Source organism: Lissotriton vulgaris, chromosome 3_1 (genome assembly GCF_964263255.1).
Source record: "Lissotriton vulgaris chromosome 3_1, aLisVul1.2, whole genome shotgun sequence".
NCBI classification, from domain to species: Eukaryota; Metazoa; Chordata; class Amphibia; order Caudata; family Salamandridae; genus Lissotriton; species Lissotriton vulgaris.
Genome location: NC_141689.1, coordinates 1,204,798,180 through 1,204,820,958, shown reverse-complemented (window position 1 = coordinate 1,204,820,958; position 22,779 = coordinate 1,204,798,180).

The following is a 22,779-nucleotide window of genomic DNA, read 5'->3' as shown; positions in this document are numbered from 1 at the left end:
GCAAAGCATAGCTCAGTTCTTCTTAACTTACCTGCTTATCGAAAGTAGTTTTCTGATTGGGTTGTTTCCAACCTGTGGATGTAAGCTAAAGATTGAACTTGAGGGTGCGACTGCCTTTCCAGATTATGTGGCTGGGATGTTGGTGGCATAGTTGTCTTGGAAATATCCTTGTTTTCAACTGTTGTCTGAAGTGTGTAAACTCCTGGATGTTTTGTGTGCTGGCTGGTATTGAGTTCCAGAGCTTGGCAGCCAGTACTGCATTCCTCAGCACACATAGAAAGAGGAATATGCCTCTAAGGATATTTTTTGTGCAGGAAGGTTCTTCACCATGCTACAAATCAGTTGTGCCCTTAATGCAGACACCCTTGCACCATGGCTCAAGTGTGCCTGCATTGGAGCAAGCCAGCACACAGTGCACCAGTGCAAGGAGGCACAGAAATGCTACATTTCTCTGTTAATGTGGCACATTTCCACTACTTCCCTTTCAGGCAATGCAGCGCAGCTAGTTGCCGTGCTCTGTTGTGTTGCGTCAAATGTAAGGAAATCTGCCTCAAAATGTATGATTGGACAACCCACTTCAGTAATCAGACTATAATAATAGTATAATTTCATAAAGGGACCTGCAGAGCTGTTCAAAGCTGCCATTACACTGAAAAACCATAAACTGCATGTCTGTATTTCATCAACCACCACAATTCTTCAAGCTGAGTCCCATACCACCATAACTGCACTTCAATGGCAGTGTCATGCAGAACATGGAATCACTTCCCACATAAGATCACAAAACAAACGCAACACCCTTCCAACCACACACCACACTATGAAATGTAGATCACTGCCCTTGTAGGTAAGCTCTTCAGTGCCACACACAAGGGAGGTAAGCAATATACAAATACAGTACAATTTTTATTATTTGTGTATCACTAAAATCTGTTTTGAGCCTATTAAAAACTTTGTTTCCATCACACTTCACAGATGGAGCAAAATGTGCTTTATTTGTGTTTTTATAGCTGCTACTGTATGTTGATATATTTGCACAGTTCATTTACAGGTATTTAATTTTTTGTGAATTAGAAACAAATTGGCATCATGCAGTACTCCTTTTGCACTCTTTGCTGCACACAAAGCCACTGGAATTATGTGCTTCTATGGTGTTTTCCAAATAATTGTAAATATGCTCCATTTGCCACATTATCCATTATTTGCTGTATAATCTACATATTTTATCAAAAATTGGTTTTGTTTCAAACTCAAACATATCAAAAATAACCATAAACACTGCAACACATGCCGACGTGCAGTGGAAGGTCCTTTGGAAAGGTTCACTGGTCACCTAGTTCTAACATGTGTAAAAATTATGTCAAAAATATGCTGCAAAAAGCTGCATAATGTGTGTTTTCTTGCCACACACTTTAGTCAACATTGCAGCATAATTTAGCCCCCCCACCATATAACATATATGATTCTGTCTGTACCCTATCAAGATTGCCACACAGTTCACTTACAAAATCCTCCCATTTAGCAGTCAAAGAAAGAAAATTAAACAACATCTTCACTTAAAAGAATAGACAGCAACTTGTCAGAAGGCAAATAGTGATATTTAACCTGTCTCAGAATGCACAGCAAATGTAACAAGATAAAACCAAAACATAAAGGCATTTTTATTGCTCATTTTCCTTCTGAATTCCCGCACCTCTATACTGTGCCAGTCACCTCTGTCATTTGGGGGGCGGGGGGGGGGCTAAGATTAATTTGGGCTCGCCAGGTCCGTAAATGTCCCCCCATGGCTATGGCCATTGCCAGACCATATCTACTGTTTTGTCTACCTGTCCTAGAGATGTTACCTCACACAATGTGAACTTACACAGATGTTACCTCTCCTGAGTCTGCTGTTGTTTGCTTCCCTGTGTTTTCTTATATTTGTCCGAGAGATATCACCCCTGCTGCTCATGAACTTACATAGTTGATACCTCTTTAATTAAGTTGTTGTTTATTTTCCTGTTTTCCTTGATTTACTTTCAACTGTAAACCGCTCTGATACACTCACAGGTCATGTTCACGCTATATAAAACCCTATAAATAAATAGAATGGAAGAGCTGGGTTCACTTTGCAAGATACATTTGTAATTCCTGCCCTGTGATGCTTGAATTCACTAAGATTTAAAACTCTTTATTAGACAAGCATTGGCAAAACCAATGCACTGAATCGAAGCTGGGGGCTCAGGAACATACGCCCAGGTTAGCTGCAGCAAAAGGAGGGCTGCCGCTGCCTCACTTCCTACACCAGGAGTTGCAATAATTTTACCGCAATAACGCGCTGCACAGAATGTGCTAAACGGAGGCTGGGGTCTCAGGACCACAAGCCCAGGTGTAACTGTAATATAATGTAATGTAATGTAAAATAGCTCTTCTATAGCGTATTCTATCACTCCAAGGAGCATCTTGGCGCTTAATACCAACCCAGAATGGAAAAAGGTAGTTAGCTGGAGCAATTCCCAAGGACAAATCCTTTACACTAAAGCTCTACAGGCAGCATCGGTAAGCGCGAAGACCCAGTTCTTCAAGGCTTTCCTGAAAAGGGATTCTGATGAAATTTGCCGGAGCGAAAGAGGCAATTAGTTCCATGCTCTGGAACCTAGCACCGCAATGGATTTTCCACCTTTGGTGGCTAGTCTGAATTTTGGGACAACTAACACATTCAGGTTAGAGGATCTCAGATTCCGAATGGGGAGGTGGCGTTTGAAATTTTTTGAGAGATACCTGGGTCCTTGTGCGTGATAGGCTCTGAAAGTAATAATCAAGATTTTAAATAGGATACGTTTATGAATGGGAAGCCAGTGAAGGGCATGTAGTGCGGCTGAGGCGGATGATTTCCTGGGCCAGCCCAGGACCAGGCGGGCGGTGGCATGCTGGACCATCTGCAGCCTGTGGAGCACGGACTTATTGGCTCCTGCACACAGGCTGTTGCATTAGTGCAGTCTTGATGTAATAAGTGCCACCGCTACCATTTTCCTAGTTGACAGTGGGAGGAGGTCGAAGAATTTTCTAAGCATTCTGATGATATGGAAGCATGTGCTGGCCACACCAATGGCTTGTTGCTTGAATGACAATGCGTCATCAAACTTAACACCCAAGTTGCGGGCAGAAGAGATGGTATTTGGGGGAGCTTCAGCATCTTCAGGCCACCACTGTTTAAGGGAGAACAGATTTTGCGGACCGAATGGTAAGATTTCTGTTTTCCCAGAATTGCACTTGAGATGGTTGGTCTTCATCCATTCAAATGTGGCAGTCAAACATGGTTTAAGGTTTTCTTCAGCTCCTGGCAGCTCCCTGTCAAGTACCAGGATAAGCTGCGTATCGTCAGCGTAGGATATAGTGCTGATCTGATACGAGGAGAGGAGCTCGATCAGGGGTACCATATAAAGATTGAAAAGTTCAGGGCTCAAGCTAGAGCCCTGAGGTACCCCTGTGCTGATGGATTTTTCATCGGAGCTAAATTCACCCAACACCGTGACTTGTCGTCTTAAACTGAGGAAGTTTTTAAACCAGTCCAGCACTACTCCTCCTATCCCTGAGCTGAGTAGACAGTCAATCAAGATGGTGTGGGAGACCGTATCGAAGGCCGCCGACAGATCGAGTAATAACTGAGGCAAGGAGGGCTGCTGCGTCCACACTTCCCTTGCAAAGAGGTGAATAAGTTTGACCATAGTGACCAGCTGCACAGGACGTGCCGAATGGAGGCTGGGGGCTCACGACCACAAGCCCCAGGCTTTACTGTGGCAAGGAGGGCTGCCACACTTCCTGCGCCCGGAGGCGCATAATTTTGTCAGCAGTAACCTGCTGAGTGTGACGCACACAAGTCACGCCCAGGCTCATGCCCGGGAGAACACTGGGCCAAAAGCAGGCCAGTCTGCTTCAATTTGCAGCTGGTCTAGGCTTTGCTGGGCCTATCCTCTCTGCCCTAACTTTTTATGGCAGTTGCTTTATTCTAATTCTTTGATACAGTACTCATAACCAACAACCTATCTCATTGTGTGCAGCTAAACCTTTCCAAGGAAGTAAGTGAACTCTTTCAAGCTGTAGCTCTATAGTGTGGGACTTAACTCTAACACAAGGATATATGTATTTTGTTTTTCTTCGGCCTCATGGGTAAACGTAAGGCTTGATTCTTTTTTAGCTCCAGCAATGGGCGTCATTTCTAAAGGAATTGACTTTGATGAATTCCACCTTTCCCTAGGTGTTACTGGAAAAAAAAAACTGGGCCATGTGGATGAGCTGAAGCTACCGGTAACCCTGACCCAGCTTTGGTTGTAGAGACACTAATTGGTGCGAACCATGGCAATCATGTGACTTTGGATGATCACACCTCTCAGGAGTTGCATTTGGAACTTGAGAGCTTTTGAGTCTTGACACTGCCTTGGCCCCCTCTCCCCTGATTCATTCAACAGTAGCCAAACGCAAGTGAAAGTTCAGAAGTTTGACAACTGCTAGATACATCTAACTGTAACGCAATGACTTGTCAAAGATCCGATGACTATACTGTTCCTTTGGATAAATCTCCTGGGCCACTGACTTACACAATTATGTAGATCTTATCAATGATATGGTCCTACCACTTAGGGAACAACTGGAGCTTTTAGAAGAAGAAATTGATAAAGTACCTTCACCCCTAAGTGTGTGTAAGGATAACCCTACACCAAAATAATGTAAAGTAAGTCCCGGGCACATGTGAACAAGGTGTCAATCAAATGATAGTTTTAAAAGGTCCAAAAAGTCTCAAAGTTCAATCTTCAATGTATTCTTGTATTTATTATTCAAAGAAGCACACGATAACCAGCCGACACGTGTTTCGTCGCCAACAGGAGTTATCCCGCGACTTCCTCAGGGCTGGAAAGATACAAATCATACCATCAATGGAGGAAGTCAGTACCAACTTGTATGGTCGCTCTAAATGAAGTGTCTCAAAATAAGTGACTTACACCTTTAAGTGGAAACCCTAAAATTGACCATCGCAAATGTTGACTTTCAAATTTAAAGGAAAGAAAACATATATTGGTAAAAAATATAATCACTTTAGTGACTCCCTCACGAGTAAAAACTGTGACAATGTGACATCAGTTAGGAGAGACAATATGTGAATCTCACAAAGTAAGACTGCGTAACGGTAAAGTTGTGCATCGTAATTCAACATAAAAAAAAGTCCCACTGTGGGCAAGACGGAAGAGAGATGAAATATAAAGGAGAATGAAACATCATGCGAATGGCAGAAAAATTGGCCAACTAAATTTAGGCGTGAATATCTTAGAAAGTTCGTGAATGTCTTGGTACAGAACTGTAGGAGTGAAAAAATACTGGAAAACAAAGGGGAGAGCAAGGGATAATTTTCGCCGGAGGTGAACCGAGAATACTCCTATTCCCCTGATCAATGACTTAGTTAAACAAAGAGAGGAGTACCACCAGAAGTAAAACTGAAGGTTTCCTAATGGGGTGTTTTGGATGATAAAAGAAAGGGATTCATCCTTTTGTAACAAACCCCTCACTCACCAACCTAGTGGTGACATGTTTCATCATCGGGGTTCACGCTGGTGGCCTAGCGTCACCAGGGTGTGCTTCAACACCTGAAGTACAGTGGAGCAGGTTGTGAATGTAAGTGCAAAAAAGAAGAATGATAAAAATTGTCCTGGTTTAACTTATAAAAATGTGAATTTTATTTTAAAGCAACTGGACAATATTAAAAAGAAAGGGGGGGCGAGATACTGAGAGGTAAGTTACGGCCAAAGTATCTCTATATGTGTATTGGTGTGTTGGTCAACATGTTTCTACTATAAGGGTGAGTACCCGGTATTCTTCAGGACCAAATACAAGGAGATGGACGGTGTGGGCCCCCTAAAAGGCACACCCTATGCTATGTCCTCGTGTACCTATTGGCAAAAAATCGCCAATGGTAGAAATGCTCGAAAAAATGGATGAGCATAGTCATTAAAAAGCAAAAGGCCTGTGGAGAAGAGAGAATAAACAGTAGTCAGGCATAATCATTCTTACTAGCCTGTTGCGTTGTGCTGTGTCTTTGTGCTCTCATACTTCATGCCACTGTAATTAGGAAAGCTTCTTGTGATCAAAATGTGTTGATCAAGTGTCCGTAGAGGGCTTATTGTAGTGCCAGGACAGATATACTTATCAATAGGTGGGTGCTCTGTCGCATGCATTATATTTTATCGCGATCCCACTCATTCTTTTGATACAACAGAGGCGCGATATCTCATTCTGTTTACCCAACTATGGTGGTCAGGAAAATCGGGGTGCAAGGTTTGCCCGTATACTAAAATAACGCACAAGTACTAACAAACATGTAACACTGAAGGGACACACGAGTACTGCATGGCGGGGAAAGGCTTACTTCTTAGTATGCTGTCAAGTGCTTCGGCGGGCAGGGGGTAGTCTCATCATGCAGTTGAACATATTCTGTAATATAGAATATGTACTGGTAGTGAGAGTCGGGTCCGCTAACCGCCGAGGGTCGCGGTGACTGTCAGACTAGGTTCGCGGTAAAATCCCAGGCTAAATATGAGGGGTTCTGTGGGAAGAAGGCTTGAAGTCTACTTACAGTTCTCTGGTGGTGTGTGAGGCCATTAACCTACTACTACCGTCCGCTGCTCGGCTAGTAATGCCGGTTGCGCTGAGATCGGTAAAGTGGAAAGCGCAGCTTCCGGGTGGGATCACGTGGTGACTTTGTCATGGTGATGGAAACCAGGCCAAGAGCTACGGGGGCCGGGAAGCGGCATACAGCGTAGTGGTCTCATTGGATCCGCCTAGAGTGTGAGTGTCTCAGGACGTATCCTAGGGGATATGAAAGTGCCGAGTGTTGCCGAAATGCAAACACGGATCGGCTGATTGAAAAGGCAAATAATGTGCATCAGATTAATGCCAGTGAATAGTTCAAGACGTGTCCTAGGGTATATATAGAGCCGAGTGTTGCTGGAGTGCCAGCAGGGATCGGCTGATTAAAAAGGTAAATAAGGTGCATCAGAATAATACCAATGAAGAGATTGGACTATGCATTGGGAAAGTATTCCAACTGAAGCAAGAAGCATTGATCACTCCAAGTGTGGGGCGGTCGCTGTGGGTGGTTGGAGGTGGGGGGGGGGGGGGGGGAACTATCCAGAGGGGAGTACCTAAGGAACAGGGAAAGAAATGCCACCCATAAATGGGTTCTGTAAATCCATTGGATTTATAACACCGTGTTATGAGTATAGAGGTGGAATATGGAGGGAATGTCACCCCTCACTAGGAGCCTGGTAATATCACTGGTACATGGTTCATGGGGTCAAGGAAAAGGTGTGTTACTTGAACACTGATGCCCACGGGATATTGTCTTTCAATCCTGTTTTGTGGGTCGAAAGTCTATAGATCCATCGTTGCTCCTTTTCAAAGAGACGATTTTGTGCATTGGGGCCTGGTTGGATTTGTTCGATCACTGTCCATTTCATGTCGTTAGGTGTATGGTGTACCATCAGGAAATGGTCTGTGAGTCTTGTTGTATTTTTCTTGCATCGGATCGTACTTCGATGTTCACATATGCGCTGCTTCACCTTACGTGTGGTCATACCTATGTAGGATTTTTCACATGTGCATGTGATAAGGTATATAACGTTGCTGCTATTGCAGTTAGTATGAGATCTCTGTTCCCAGACTTTGCCTTCCTCTAGATTGAGTGTCTTAGTATTATCAGTGAGATGGCATACACTGCAGTCTCTGCACCTAGAGTGTCCTGTTACTGGTGGGAGCCCCCAGATCTGTGTGATGCTGGGATTGCTGGTGGTTGTTGTGGTCTTGGGTCTGGTGTTTACCAAGCTATCTTTGAGACTCTGTGCTTTTTTGTATGAAAATAGTGGCTTTTCCCATTTGAAATTGCCTGAGTTAAGTATGGACCAATGCTTGTTTATGCTTTTGCCGACTTGGTTGGATATGGCGTTGTAGGTGGTAACGCATGTGAGGGGTATAGTCTATTTGATTCTAGTTTTCTCCTCAAGTAGGGCTTGCCTGGGTTGGTTTCTTGCTCTTTTTTGGCATTTGTTGATGATTTTAGACGGGTATCTTCGGTTTTTGAGTTTCTTGGTGAGGTCTTCCACCTGGTTTTTGTAGTCAGCCAGCTTGCTACAGTTCCTTCAAAGTCGCAGGTTTTGGCCATAGGGCAGATTTTCCCTAAGTGGGCGAAAGAAATCGCAGAACCTGGATAGGGGTTCCAGTAGTGAACCTATGCCCGATACGATCGGTCTGCCAGGAGGAGGAATTTTGCCCTTGTGCATTTTTGGAACCACGTAAAAATACGGGATTTTCCCTTCAGTTCTGGTCAGATAGTCTGCTTCCTGTTTAGAGATGTGGCCTGCGGCTTCTGCTGTTTCCACAAGGTTTAGGATTTCAGTGCGTAGGTCTTCTGTTGGGTCCGTTTGGAGTGGTTGGTAATTCTTGGCATCTCCTAGTAAGCGTCTACATTCTGCATTATATTCTGATTTGTCCATGACGACAAGGCCTCCGCCTTTGTCCGCTGGTTTTAATATTATGGTGTCGTCTTTCTTCAGGTCTGATATAGCGTTGTTCTCCGCTCTGCTGTTGTTGTGGAAGAGCGTAGTAACTGTCATGGTTTCTATGTCGTTAAACACTGCCTGCTCAAAAGTATTTATTTCCACTGGGATTGTATGTGGCGGTGGTACAAATGTAGACTGTGGTCTCAGCCCAGTTTCGTTGATGATCTCTCCAGATTTGTCTGTGTTCGTTTTTTCGAAAAAAGCCTTTAGCCTGAGTTTTCTAAAAAATTACGCCAGTTCGCAATGTAGTTTAAATTTATCCAGAGCTGTTGTAGGGACGAAGCCAAGTCCCTTGTTAAGGACCTTTGATTCCGTCTCAGTGAGTGTCCTGGATGATAGGTTAGTTACTAACTCCTCGCATTGCTTGGGCCTGCTCTGTTCGACCCGGTTTTGCTCCTGGTATTGCTGCCCACTGTGTCTTCCTCCTCCCAGTGGACGTTGTTCCCTTGTTTGTTGCGTCCTCTTCGCGCCTTCCTGTGTTGGATAAAGGAGGACGGAATTGGTTTTTTGGGAAAGGGAATTTTTGAAATGGTGGTTGCCACCCGTACATTGGAAATTGTTGTGGTTGGTGGAACGGGTTTTGAAAAGGAGGATGGCTATACTGGGGCCATTGGTAGTGTCCTCTATACGCGCCTCGCTGTCTTTGTCTTGGGGTTCCATTGTTGGATCCTCCACTGCTGTTTGAGCTGTTGGAGGTGTTACTTGAGGCGTCTGAATCTTGGTCTGGTGTTGCAATGACTTTATAGTCTGGGTCTGAATAAGGGTATGCCTTCACAAATGAGAATTTTTTTAGGTCTTTCTGGAATTTGAGTACTTCTTGTTGCGTGAGATTGTCTCTGTATTCATTTATCTCCTTGTTCAGGTCATCCAGCTTCTTTTTATATCCTGTAATGGTGGCTTTAATTTGGGCTTCAGTGACCTGGATCTCTATTTGGATTTTTTCTGACAATCGTAAAACTGTTTTGATAATCAGTATGATCCAGTTGTGAGTACAATGCCAGGCAATGAGAGCCCAATCTTTCCTGAACTCTGGGTCATCCAGAAAAATGCGGGGGGCGTTAGTAACTAGCAGTCCTTTAGGGGCTATATTGTTGGTTACATATTCTTTGAGTATAGTCCCATGCAGTATGGTCCTGATTCGGTTTTGTTTCATTTCTGTCAGTTTGTCCCACTCGGAGGTTTGCGAGATGGTATTACTGATATTGGCATCCGCAAATACATTGAGGTTGCTCATGATGGAGTCTATTTCTTCAGTTGAAAAAGATAAGCCTGGATTCTCCGCCATGTTAATAGCGTGTGTCCTCTGTGGTGCCACAGAGGAAAATAGTTGTGCATGAGCTCTCGCAGCTGTGTGCTGCCAAGATACTGGAAAACAAAGGGGAGAGCAAGGGATAATGTTCACCGGAGTTGAACGGAGAATACTCCTATTCCCCTGATCAAGGACTTAGTTAAACAAAGAGAGGAGTACCACCAGAAGTAAAACTGAAGGTTTCCTAATGGGGTGTTTTGGATGATAAAAGGAAGGGATTCATCCTTCTGTAAGAAACCCCTCACTCACCAACCTAGTGATGACATGCTTCATCATCGGGGTCCACCCTGGTGGCCTAGCGTCACCAGGGTGTGCTTCAACACCCGAAGTACAGTGGAGCAGGTTGTGAATGTAAGTTCAAAAAAGAAGAATGATAAAAATTGTCCTGGTTTAACTTATAAAAATGTGAATTTTATTTTAAAGCAACTGGACAATATTAAAAAGAAAGGGGGGGCGAGATACTGAGAGGTAAGTTACGGCCAAAGTATCTCTATATGTGTATTGGTGTGTTGGTCAACATGTTTCTACCATAAGGGTGAGTACCCGGTATTCTTCAGGACCAAATACAAGGAGATGGACGTGTGGGCCTCCTAAAAGGCACACTCTATCCTATGTCCTCGTGTACCTATTGGCAAAAAATCGCCAATGGTAGAAATGCTCGAAAAAATGGATGAGCATAGTCATTAAAAAGCAAAAGACCTGTGGAGAACAGAGAATAAACAGTAGTCAGGCGTAATCATTCTTACTAGCCTGTTACGTCGTGCTGTGTCTTTGTGCTCTCATACTTCATGCCACTGTAATTAGGAAAGCTTCTTGTGTTCAAAATGTGTTGATCAAGTGTCCGTAGAGGGCTTATTGTAGTGCCAGGACAGATATACTTATCAATAGGTGCATGCTCTGTCGCATGCATTATATTTTATCGCGATCCCACTCATTCTTTTGATACAACAGAGGCGCGATATCTCATTCTGTTCACCCAACTATGGTGGTCAGGAAAATCGGGGTGCAAGGTTTGCCCGTATACTAAAATAACGCACAAGTACTAACAAACGGATCACTGACAGAATTTCGACCTCATAAATATCGACCTACAAGAATATCGAGTCAACAATATCGAGGGCAAAAATATCGACATCCTATCTACAACATGGTAAGTACAAAAATATCGAAAAAATAATATAGATGTAAAAAATATCGATGTTAAAAATATCGATTTTTTTTCTTTTAATATATAAATGTAAAATTAAGTATATAACACTAATAAATAAAATATACATATTTAAAAGTATCTAATACTGTTTAAAATTAATAAAGAATACATATATATTAATAATACATTAATTAAATATATACAGTAAATATATAATATATATGTACTGAACAATAAGTATTAATAATTATTTTACTAATTTATAAATTAATGAAATATATTCTAATTTACTAATACGTTTACAAAAATAAAACAATAACATAAATAAAATGTAAGTAATATAAAAAATAAAATAAACATTTGATTTTTTTACAATTAATTATATAAAACGGATAGCGGAAGAGTAAAAATTACTATTCCTACTACAGAGAGTGCAACAGTAGGGAAAGCGTTTGATAGCGTAGGGGTAAAATTACTATTCCCACTCCAGAGAGTGCAACAGTAGGGAAAGGGTTGGATTGCGTAGGGGTACAAATTACTATTCCCACTCCAGTGGGTGCAACAGTAGGGAAAACTGACCCTGAATCCAAAAAATACCCCTTTACCCAACAACTGAAAACTGACCCTGAACCCTAAAAATACCCCTTTACCCAAAAACCAAAACTAACCCTGAACCCTAAAAATACCCCTTTACCCAAAAACTGAAAACTGACCCTGAACCCTAAAAATACCCCTTTACCCAAAAACTGAAAATTGACCCTGAACCCTAAAAATACCCCTTTACCCAAAAACTGAAAACTGACCCTAAACGCTAAAAATACCCCTTTACCCAAAAACTGAAAACTGACCCTGAACCCTAAAAATACCCCTTTACCCAAGAACTGAAAACTGACCCTGAACCCTAAAAATACCCCTTTACCCAAAAAGTGAAAACTGACCCTGAACCCTAAAAATACCCCTTTACCCAAGAACTGAAAACTGACCCTGAATCATAAAAATACCCCTTTACCCAAAAACCCAAAACTGACCCTGAACACTAAAAATACCCCTTTACCCAAAAACCCAAAACTGACCCTGAACCCTAAAAATACTCCTTTACCCAAAATGAATTAATATTATTTAATTAGCAATTAATTATTAATTAACAATAACAATAAAGTAAATATATTAGCACATTAGCTGTAATTCTTTTAATTTAATAATTAATATCATTTTTTCCCAATTAATTAATTAACAATAACTAAAAATTATATATATAAATAAATTACTCTAATTAATGTAATTAACTAATTAATATTATTTAATTACCAATTAATTACAAATTAAAAATATGTACAAAATTATATTAATTAATTAACTAATTAATATTAATTAATTACCAATTAATTATTAATTAAAAATATTTAAAAACATATATTATTAATTAATTATTATTAAATTACTCCCCACCCTATTCCCCTATAAACCCACATCCCGCTACAGAAAATATATATCAATTAATGAATTATTTTTTTTCCAATTAATTAATATTAATTAGCAATTAATTATAATTAATTAATTAATCCTACTAATTATTAATCAATTTACCATAATTAAATTACTTCCCACCCTATTCCCCTATAAACCCACAACCCGCTACAGAACATATATATTAATTAATAAATTAATTAAAATTATTTTCCTATTATTTTCAAATAATTACCAATTAATTATAATTTGTTAATAAATCCTACTGATTAATAATCAATTTACCATAATTAAATTACTTCCCACCCTATTCCCCTATAAACCCACAACCCGCTCCGGTACTAAAACATACAATTTTCTTATAAATTAATTTATTATTATATAAAATTTATACACATATAATAGTAATTATTTAAAATACTTAAATTAAACATATAACACATACATAATAAAAAATTATAAAATAATACAAATATCGATATTAGTGTCATCGAAATTAGTAACATCGATATATATGCTATCGATATTACTAACTTCGATATTACTTACATCGATATTAAGTATTTCGATATTACTTACCTTGGGTCGATATTCTGTCCTACGATATTCTTGCCTTCGATATTATGCTCCTTCGATATTTCAGACTCGATATTATGGTAGGTCGATATTTCCTACTCGATATTTTGACTGTGTACCCTAACAAACATGTAACACCGAAGGGACACACGAGTACTGCATGGCGGGGAAAGGCTTACTTCTTAGTATGCTGTCAAATGCTTCGGCGGGCAGGGGGTAGTCTCATCATGCAGTTGAACATATTCTGTAATATAGAATATGTACTGGTAGTGAGAGACGGGTCCGCTAACCGCCGAGGGTCGCGGTGACTGTCAGACTAGGTTCACGGTAAAATCCCAGGCTAAATATGCGGGGTTCTGTGGGAAGAAGGCTTGAAGTCTACTTACAGTTCTCTGGTGGTGCGTGAGGCCATTAACCTACTACTACCGTCAGCTGCTCGGCTAGTAATGCTGGTTGCGCTGAGATCGGTAAAGTGGAAAGCGCAGCTTCCGGGTGGGATCACGTGGTGACGTTGTCATGGTGATGGAAACGAGGCCAAGAGCTACGGGGGCCTCCAATGAGACCACTACGGCGTAGTGGTCTCATTGGATCCGCCTAGAGCGTGAGTGTCTCAGGACATATCCTAGGGGATATGAAAGTGCCGAGTGTTGCCGAAATGCAAACACGGATCGGCTGATTGAAAAGGCAAATAATGTGCATCAGATTAATGCCAGTGAATAGTTCAAGACGTGTCCTAGGGTATATATAGAGCGGGAGTGCCAGCAGGGATCGGCTGATTGAAAAGGTAAATAAGGTGCATCAGAATAATACCAATGAAGAGATTGGACTCTGCCCTGGGAAAGTATTCCAATTGAAGCAAGAAGCATCGATCGCTCCAAGTGTGGGGAGGTCGCGGTGGGTGGTTGGAGGTGGGGGGGGAAACTATCCAGAGGGGAGTACCTAAGGAACAGGGAAAAAAATGCCACCCATTAATGGGTTCTGTAAATGCATTGGATTTATAACACCGTGTTATGAATACAGAGGTGGAATATGGAGGGAATGTCACCCCTCAATATCTGGTACCAACACTAACACTTAATTCCCCTACATTACAACTGCTGATGTTCAATTTTAGTCGCTGTAATTGCGACTTTCCGAAGGACCAGTACATGCCTTACTATTCTTCCGTTCATTCAATACCGAACGATGATATACCATCAAGTATTAGTATAGTTCTACTAGAACATTTTACTATATTATGGAAACTGTCACGGAACCATCAAAATAATATGGGCACGTACAATAACAGCATGGCCCCTTTAAATTTCATTAAAATCGCTGACACACGAGGCCACGTGATTTCCTCACGTGACCGCACCACACACTACATCTATCAGCGCGCAATCTCGGCGTTCTTCCGGGCCGCGGTGTTGACAGACTAGGTAGTCTGTGGGGAGTCGTCTGCATCAATGTAAGTCAAACATCAAGCCTCCTGCCTTCACCCTATTTTTACTCGTGTGTCAATGTGTTATCCGAAAAAGTTCGTGTTTTTTGTAAAAAACGCTCGCATGACAGATTATTTTCTTTAAACGTCCGCATTGCTATTTGTTCTTTAGATATGCGACATGAAAATATACCCTCCACCGTGTCTGCCCATGTGGAGTGAGAATCGCCTCCCTCACGTGAGTTTGTGTGTGAACCCTCTTATCTTCCGGGGGTTATTTCAGTACCTTAAATTCCCCTCCCCTCTGGAGCGTAATTAGACTCCACAATTTATTCGATTGAGTGCACTGTTAGCTTGTTGCTAGTAGCAAATATTTCCACGATTTTTATTACACATTAAATCAGTGCACGTTACCTCAGAGACGTAGTGGTAAAATAAACCACACATTCCCGTCACACTTTTACTGACTTCAAGGTGGATCATATTACTTACTACTATAATTACAAGTAGCAAGAAATGCTCGCATCCAATGAGCAACCAGTCACCACCTCTTGTACTTTCACCACACGGGTGGTTGTTTTGGTGAAGGGATCTGAACGGTATTAACCGGAAATGTACTGTAATTAAGAAAAAGTTTTTTCTAACCTGAGAACATTTGCTCTTTACAGGTACCTGACCCTAGCAAATTGCTGAGTGGGTCCCAACGGCTATAAGCCGTAAGTATTATGGAAATTCCACCCTTTTTGTCTTTTTCACACTAAAATCCTCACGCAAGGTGCACCTTAGTGCGTGTACACCACCCGAGGATCACATAACTTGGTCCTGAAGAAAGCTGAGCGACTCGGGCTCTTAAAAGCAGAAACATGTCGACCTGAATTTATTTTTCACCGTGGACTAGGTGTCTCTAATAGACGAGACCATTCCTATGTTTCCACTCAAAACTGTTTTTAATCAGTGCTAGTTGGACTATTAATAAAGTAGTTGACAGTCACAACTACGCACTTTTTAGATTTAATCACATATATCCATCAGTAACTCCTGGTATCTGACACAGAGAGGGGGGATACATTTTAAGAAAAGAAAAGGGCTTACTGCTCTGCTGGTGATAATTCCAATTCAGCTGGTATTGACGTCTCAGATACAAAAAAGACCAATGTCTGAGATCTTGAAAAAAATTATTTTTGCAAGAAGTTATGTAATCTTCGTATAGAACTAAGGAGTAAAGAAATTCAATAGGTATCATATAAAAGGGGCAGCAAGTAAAACAGACAAGGTCAAGTCTACTAGAGGAGTGCTCACCTAGAAGCCGGTGTAAATTACAACCCGGCTCTAAACATTTCTAGTTTTAGTCAGAAAGTCCGGTATAACTATGCCAAAGCAAACAGGAAACATATGTCATGGTCTGAGTGAGAAAAAATAACTAGTACATGTATGCATATTAGATCCTAAAATTGTTAAGAATCTCACCCACAGTATATGGTGATCCAGGCAAAATAACTATAGTAAAAGGATCTTAGTAGTCAAAGTTCTGTGTAAAAAAGAAAAAAAAACATATATATACACAAAAGAACAACACCTATTTATTCTTATTGCCAGAAACTTAGAATTTTAAAATCTTACCTAACAGCCAAAAGTTGAGGTGTCAAAGGTGTAAATATCTATGTCCCTTGAGACCCACAAGCGAGCATGCTGTACACCATAGCAATTGCAATAAATCAATGTAATTGTAAAGAAAAAACATGCAGTGAGCACTACACAGGGAAACAGATAAGTGACCAGGTAGAATATATATTGAAAGCACTCTTACCTTCAGCCGAAATGCTGAGGTTGTTATTGAAAGTCTCATAGGATCGTAACTGTACTGCCGGAGGCGTGCTATTAGCCTCTGCTGGGACGGAGAGTCATCCGTGTCTCTGCAAAAGTAATGGAAAAAGGATTGTTTTTAGCCGAAAACGAACAATCAAGTGAAGGACCTACAGAAGTGTCCTGAGTGTTGTAAAGTACGAAAAAAGTTATTTCCTTCTTACCTACACGCCGGTGCGCTGTGGCGTCCAAACTACCGATGTGTTTGAAGCAGTATCCGGATCTCAGAAAGAGTAGCACCCGAAAGTGAATTTATGTGCACAGCGTGACCGAAACACTCTACGTGTTAAACCAAAACTTTATTGATCACCCATCTCTATGCTTCCACAGATTAGCGAACGGTATTGTTCACACAGAAAATAGTTGTATAATTGAAAAAGGCACAATAAAAACGCATGTTAACGACTAGTATATATGCCCAAAGGGGTATGTTGCATGCTAATCACTCCGCATACCTCTATATGATAGAGCGGGTGGAAAAACAGTCACTGCAAACGAAATATTCACTATAGAAGTTGCGCACTAGTCCCTAAAGGAATGGAGGGGCGAGTCTAATGAGGAGAGATGTGGACTAAAAAACAGAACATTGCCTCCAGGAAAAAACACACTGGTATTGTCCATATAAATAATCAGTGCAAAAGATAAATGTTAAACACAATAGCTGCAAATCGAGGTACCATCACAGTAAGAATTTGCTAACTGCGATAGTAGCACAAAGTATATACAGGAAAAGTTGTGAACGATGAAAATAGTCATCAGTAGGACATGGTGATGGCAATACACAGCCAGTGCTAATTATCCTCATACAACAAAAAACCCAACATACACAAGAAGCTGGTGCTACCCCGGTATCTTATGCTCTTATCTACCATATTAGTCAGCATATACTACGAATAATAATTACAGATGTAGATGGTTAGGGTACCTGAACATTTCTGATGAAACTAAACATAAATATTAATTCCTAGGTTATATGTGACATGCAGGGTAAATCGCGAATATACCAACCACAGTTCGAAAAAACCACTGTAGACACACAAAACACCATTGGGTGACTAATTCCCCAAGAAATACACTATCTCATGGTTGCAGTTCAAGCCATGCTCCACTGTCCGGCGGCGCAAAATCCAGGTCGCTTCTGCACGTCTGAGCTTCAATTCTCTGTTTCCTCCACGTACACTTGGCTGAACATTTTGTTTCCCAAAGAAGGAAAAGGATTTGTGTGGGCTTTGGGACGGACATGCAGCGGCATGTAATGCTACCGGATATCTGGCATCTTGCTGATGTAGTGCTCTCACATATTCACTGATTCTCTCTTTTAAGGGCCGGATGGTACTACCCACATACTGTTTATTGCCTGCATATTGAATAATGTAAACCACGTATTTGGTTTGACAGTTGATATTCTGTTTGATAAAGTACTTCTTCTTGTCTGCCCTCTCAAAGTTACATGTACGATGCTTCACCCATCTACACACCCCAAAACTCACATTGGCGACAAAACACGAGTCGGCTGGTTATCGTGTGCTTCTTTGAATAATAAATACAAGAATACATTGAAGATTGAACTTTGAGACATTTTGGACCTTTCAAAACTATCTTTTGATTGACACCTTTTTCACGTGCGCCCGGGACTTACTTGAGAATATTTTGGTGTAGGGTTATCCGTACACACACTTAGGGGTTTTAGGGAATTATCCCCTTGCCTGGTGGCACCATATACCTAGAAACAATGTACATAACTGTTGATATAGTAGTGCGCCCTTATCTCCTGAGTCACCAAAAACCCTTCAGACATAGTTAAACACATGCTTTCAGGGTAGGCAGCCGCAACGGTTTAACCTTATTATATAATTTTGAACATTGTTTGTGAATAGTAATGGACATAAACAAAGCTGCAGAGGAGCTGTTTGAGAATTTGGCTAGAGGCGTACCTACTAGTATTGCCTCTACTAGTGGGAACCCCTTATGATGAGCGGTACTGAGGGACACATTTATAAAGCTTGAGAGACACAGGAAGCAAAAAAACTCTAAATGGTGGGATGGAGCAACACCTAAGCAATACCTAAGACTTAATAGAGTACCCAGGGGCCTCAGATCTCAGATCTTCCCAACATATGACGATCTGGATGATGATCTCCTAGCCAAATGGGAAGACTCTTTAATGATCACTTCAAACACACTTATGAATATATTGATAGAGAGTGCAGAACGCAAAGGGACTCGACTCCAGGTAGAGATTTCGACTCTTGGACAAGAAATTAAAGATCTTAACATTCAAGAGGCAACTGAAAAGAATTATGCCATTTTCAATGAAATTCTACTCAAACACCAGAATGAGATCAAGAACAGGAAGGCGAGACAACTGAAGCAGGATGAGATAGATTATAAGGAAGGTAGAGTCTTCACATATGCTAGAAAATATGACCAATTAATTCAGACTACTTTGCAATCAGATAGATCAGCTAGAACAGGGACAGTATCAGTTTCCTCTAGCTCGACTTCCTTAAGTGCCCCTCCTACCACAGAACGCAACCCACCAGGGGTGCACTAGTCACAAGACCTGTAGAGGGAAGAGAGGAGGAATAAAATACTACAGAAAGAAGCTGAGGTCAGGGGATGTGAGGAACAAATAAATGTTCCAGAGAATGAAGTACAGGTAGTCAACTTATCATCCAAACACCTTACACCTGACATGATCACTCTCCTGAGCAAAGGTTTGAGTTTTAATCCATCAGAACCAGGTGATATTTGTCAACTTAAAATTGACCTTTTCAAATTCATCAGGGGTCGCAAACTAAAAAAAACATTTTGTTTGTAACAAATCTGTGAATAAACCTACTAAGAACACTGCTAGCGACATTGTGTCCAATATCTTGACAATACAGGATGTACAAGCCACACAATTACTGCTGTCACTAATAGACCACGAAGAACCTCCATGTGATATGGAATTACTCCTTCAGGAGTTAAATATAGACACTGACTACACTCTAACGATTGGTGGTCTAAGACCCAAATCGAGATGGACACCCACACTCCCGGGGGGTAACACCATAGACACTTTCTATAAACGGGTACTGGAGGACATTAATACATTTGACATAAAAAGATCTAGAAAGCAATATAGGCAGCGGGACAACCTTGAGGCGGGAAAACGTTTAGCGCTTAAGACACTTAGGGGCCCATTAGGATGTCGGGCGGATCGCCACCGCCATGCGGGTGGTGGCGATCCGCCTGACATCCTTGCCTGCCCGCCACCCACCCGCCACCCTTTCCCCCCTCCATATTACTATGGCAGGGAGGACCGCGCAGGACGGAAAGACCGTCCGCCGCTTTACCGCTCCGGTCGCAAGGCCGGGGCAGAAAAGGTTTAATATGGTGGCGGTGTCTATCAGACACCACCAGCCATATTAGTATGGGCATTTGTCAATGCCTTTCCATGGCGGCAATGCCGCCACAGAAAGGCATGCGGAGACTCCCTGCGGGGGCCCGTTGCGGGCCCCCAGGGACTCCGGGGGGTGCACATGGGGGGTACCTATGGTACCCCCCAGCATTTCAAAGAACAACATGGCAGGCACCGTGCAGTGCTTGTCACGTTGTGATTTGAAATGCACAACATGTATCATTACCATTGCGGCGGGCGGTGCTTCCAGCACCGCCAGCCGCAATGGTAAAGATACAGGATGCGTCCGCCACTGTGGCGGGCGCATCCTAATACCCCCCACAGGGCCGCCACCCTTATGGCGGGCGGTCCCTTCACACGATGGGATGGCGGGCGGACTAAGTCGGCCCGCCATCATAATAGACTCCACAGTACTGACACCGACATCCTAATCAGGGAAGCCGACAAAGGGGGAAATGTAGTCATGAATCGTTTATACTACAACAATGAAATCTTGACTCAACTACAGGACGACACTTGCTATGAAGCATTAGTACAGAACCCTATGGGCCTGTTGACTTTTAAGATCAACAATTTTTTGTTGGAATGGCACACATCAGGGATTATAGATGATGACAAATTGGGTTATTTGAAAGTGTTCAGACCCACTTTTCCTTGGTTATACACTTAGCCAAAAATACACAAACATCTCCCCTTTCCTCCAGGCAGACCCATTGTTTCGGGGATAGGAGGCCCCACTGAAAGGCTAGCTGAATATGTTGATCTTTTCATTGGACCAATGGTACGCAACTTACCATCGTATCTTCAGGTTACAAAGCACATCCTGAGTATTCTAGCAGACTTACCGTGGCAACCAGGTATGATTTTGGCAACATTAGATGTGGTGTCTCTGTACACCAGCAACAAACCTGATCAGGGTCTAAATGCAGTGACCAGGTTATTACAGAAAAGACCGGCCACACAGTGGCAGCACACCTCAATGCTGATTTCCATGATGAAACTTATTCTAGAGAATAATTTCTTCATGTTTGATAACAGATGGTATAAACAAATCAAGCGAGTGGCCAAGGGTTCAAAAATTTCCCCATTGTTTGCCAATTTATTTATGGGCAGATTGGATACGGAGCTGCAAGGGAGCCCCATGGATTGACTCAATCATCTATTGGGGGCGATACATAGATGATTGCTTGTTACTTTGGTCAGGCACACAAGACAAATTGGATGAATTTTATGAACACCTTAATAACAATATGAGGTTTACTATGGAATCTAGCATATTACAACAACGTTTTGGATGTTGAGCTCTTTATCAAAGACGTAAGATTACATAGTAAACTTTTTCACAAGAAGACCTCATGTAATGCAATATTACACGCAGATAGCTCCCATCCTGCACATCAAATTCCGACCACACCCTATGGGGAATTTTTAAGGGCCAAATGGAACTGCAGTGATGAGGCAGACTTTCAGACATGCTTCAGTGACGTGAAACACAGATGTCGGAGGATAGCTCTACATCAGTAAGATGCCAGCTATCCGGTAGCATTACATGCCACTACATGTCCGTCCCAAAGCACACACAAGTACTTTTCCTTCTTTGGGATACAAAATCTGGGAAAGGATGGAGCGGTGCACTATCCTGGTCCTCTGTTTCAGTAACAACAAGTAGTCAATTTCTTTTAGTTAAAAAAGGTTTCCTTATTCCAAATATTCCAACAAAATTGTGCAAAGAGTCTCAACCAATGCTTTTCGTTCAGCAGAATGAACTTTGTCAGGGCTGAAAAGAGGTGTAACATAAATAATATAAATATACACAAATGACTCGGTGAACACAGGACAAAACAAGCAAATGAATATATAAGACATGATTAAAAAATGATACCACTCTAAATATATACAGATAACTAAGTAAACACAGGACAAATAAATTGCAAATGAGTACATATAAAACATAACTCAAGATGACACCAAACTATCAACACGGGACATGACCCCAAAATTACAATGTGCGCTTACATAGGGTCAACACCTAGGCTAAAAACAGTACACAACTATTATCAAAAATGCAAAACAGAAATGAAAAAGAGTACACATAAAACAAGACTGACTCTTAATACATATCAGTTTAGTAAAATGACAGGCCCAGACCTGCCGGCGTATACCCCGCAAATTTGTAAATTCATAGACCATCATTGTTAGACCTGTCTGACTTTTTGCGTAGTCCCTCCAATTTATTATTTATTTTGTCCCCTTTTTGCCCCTCATGCCTTTATTTATTTTTGTGTCCACTAGCTTTTTCAAGGTGTTGGTCTAGGGGATAGGTGCTTTTTCACCCTCATAGTTTTTCACCTCAGGCCTAGAGGCCTTTCCTGACAGGAATTCCCTTGGAGTCACAAAATGGTGGCTACCAACTGTCCCAACTGCCATACCTGGAACCTGTCCCATAGGATAGAGTAGGGCATTCCAGAACCTTCTGGTCCCTTCTGGACCTCTGAGGGTCAGCCTATAAAAGGCGGAATGCTGTTCAGCCATTTTGTCTTACCAGAGGGAGTCAGCTGGAGGACAGGCTGTAGCTGAAGGTGGGGGTAGGATAGTCAAAGGGATGACCTATTGATTCACCACCCTTCCTCCCTTGGGTTACTTGACTTGTTCCCGCTGCTTTGGAGTGCTGGAGACCCTGGGCGCCTGACCAACCCCTAGTCTAGAAGTACGGGGGTGTGAAAAGGAGAAGGAGACTGCAGCGCTGTGGAGCGCAGTCCTCTGCCTAGTGGAAAGACTTGAGGGAGACTTTTGCCGAGCAATACTCAGAAGGAGAAGGGTTAACCTTTGTGGCCCCCCTTGTTCAGCTCCTCAACTGAATCCTGGCCCCTGGTTGTCGTGGTTTCCCCTAGTAATAAAGTCCCACAGAGTTCCACCTCCTACCTGCTGTGGCCGATTACTGGCTGTGGAGAGGAGCAGGCACTGAGGGAGCAGAGGCGGAGTGAAGCCGAACCGGTCTGC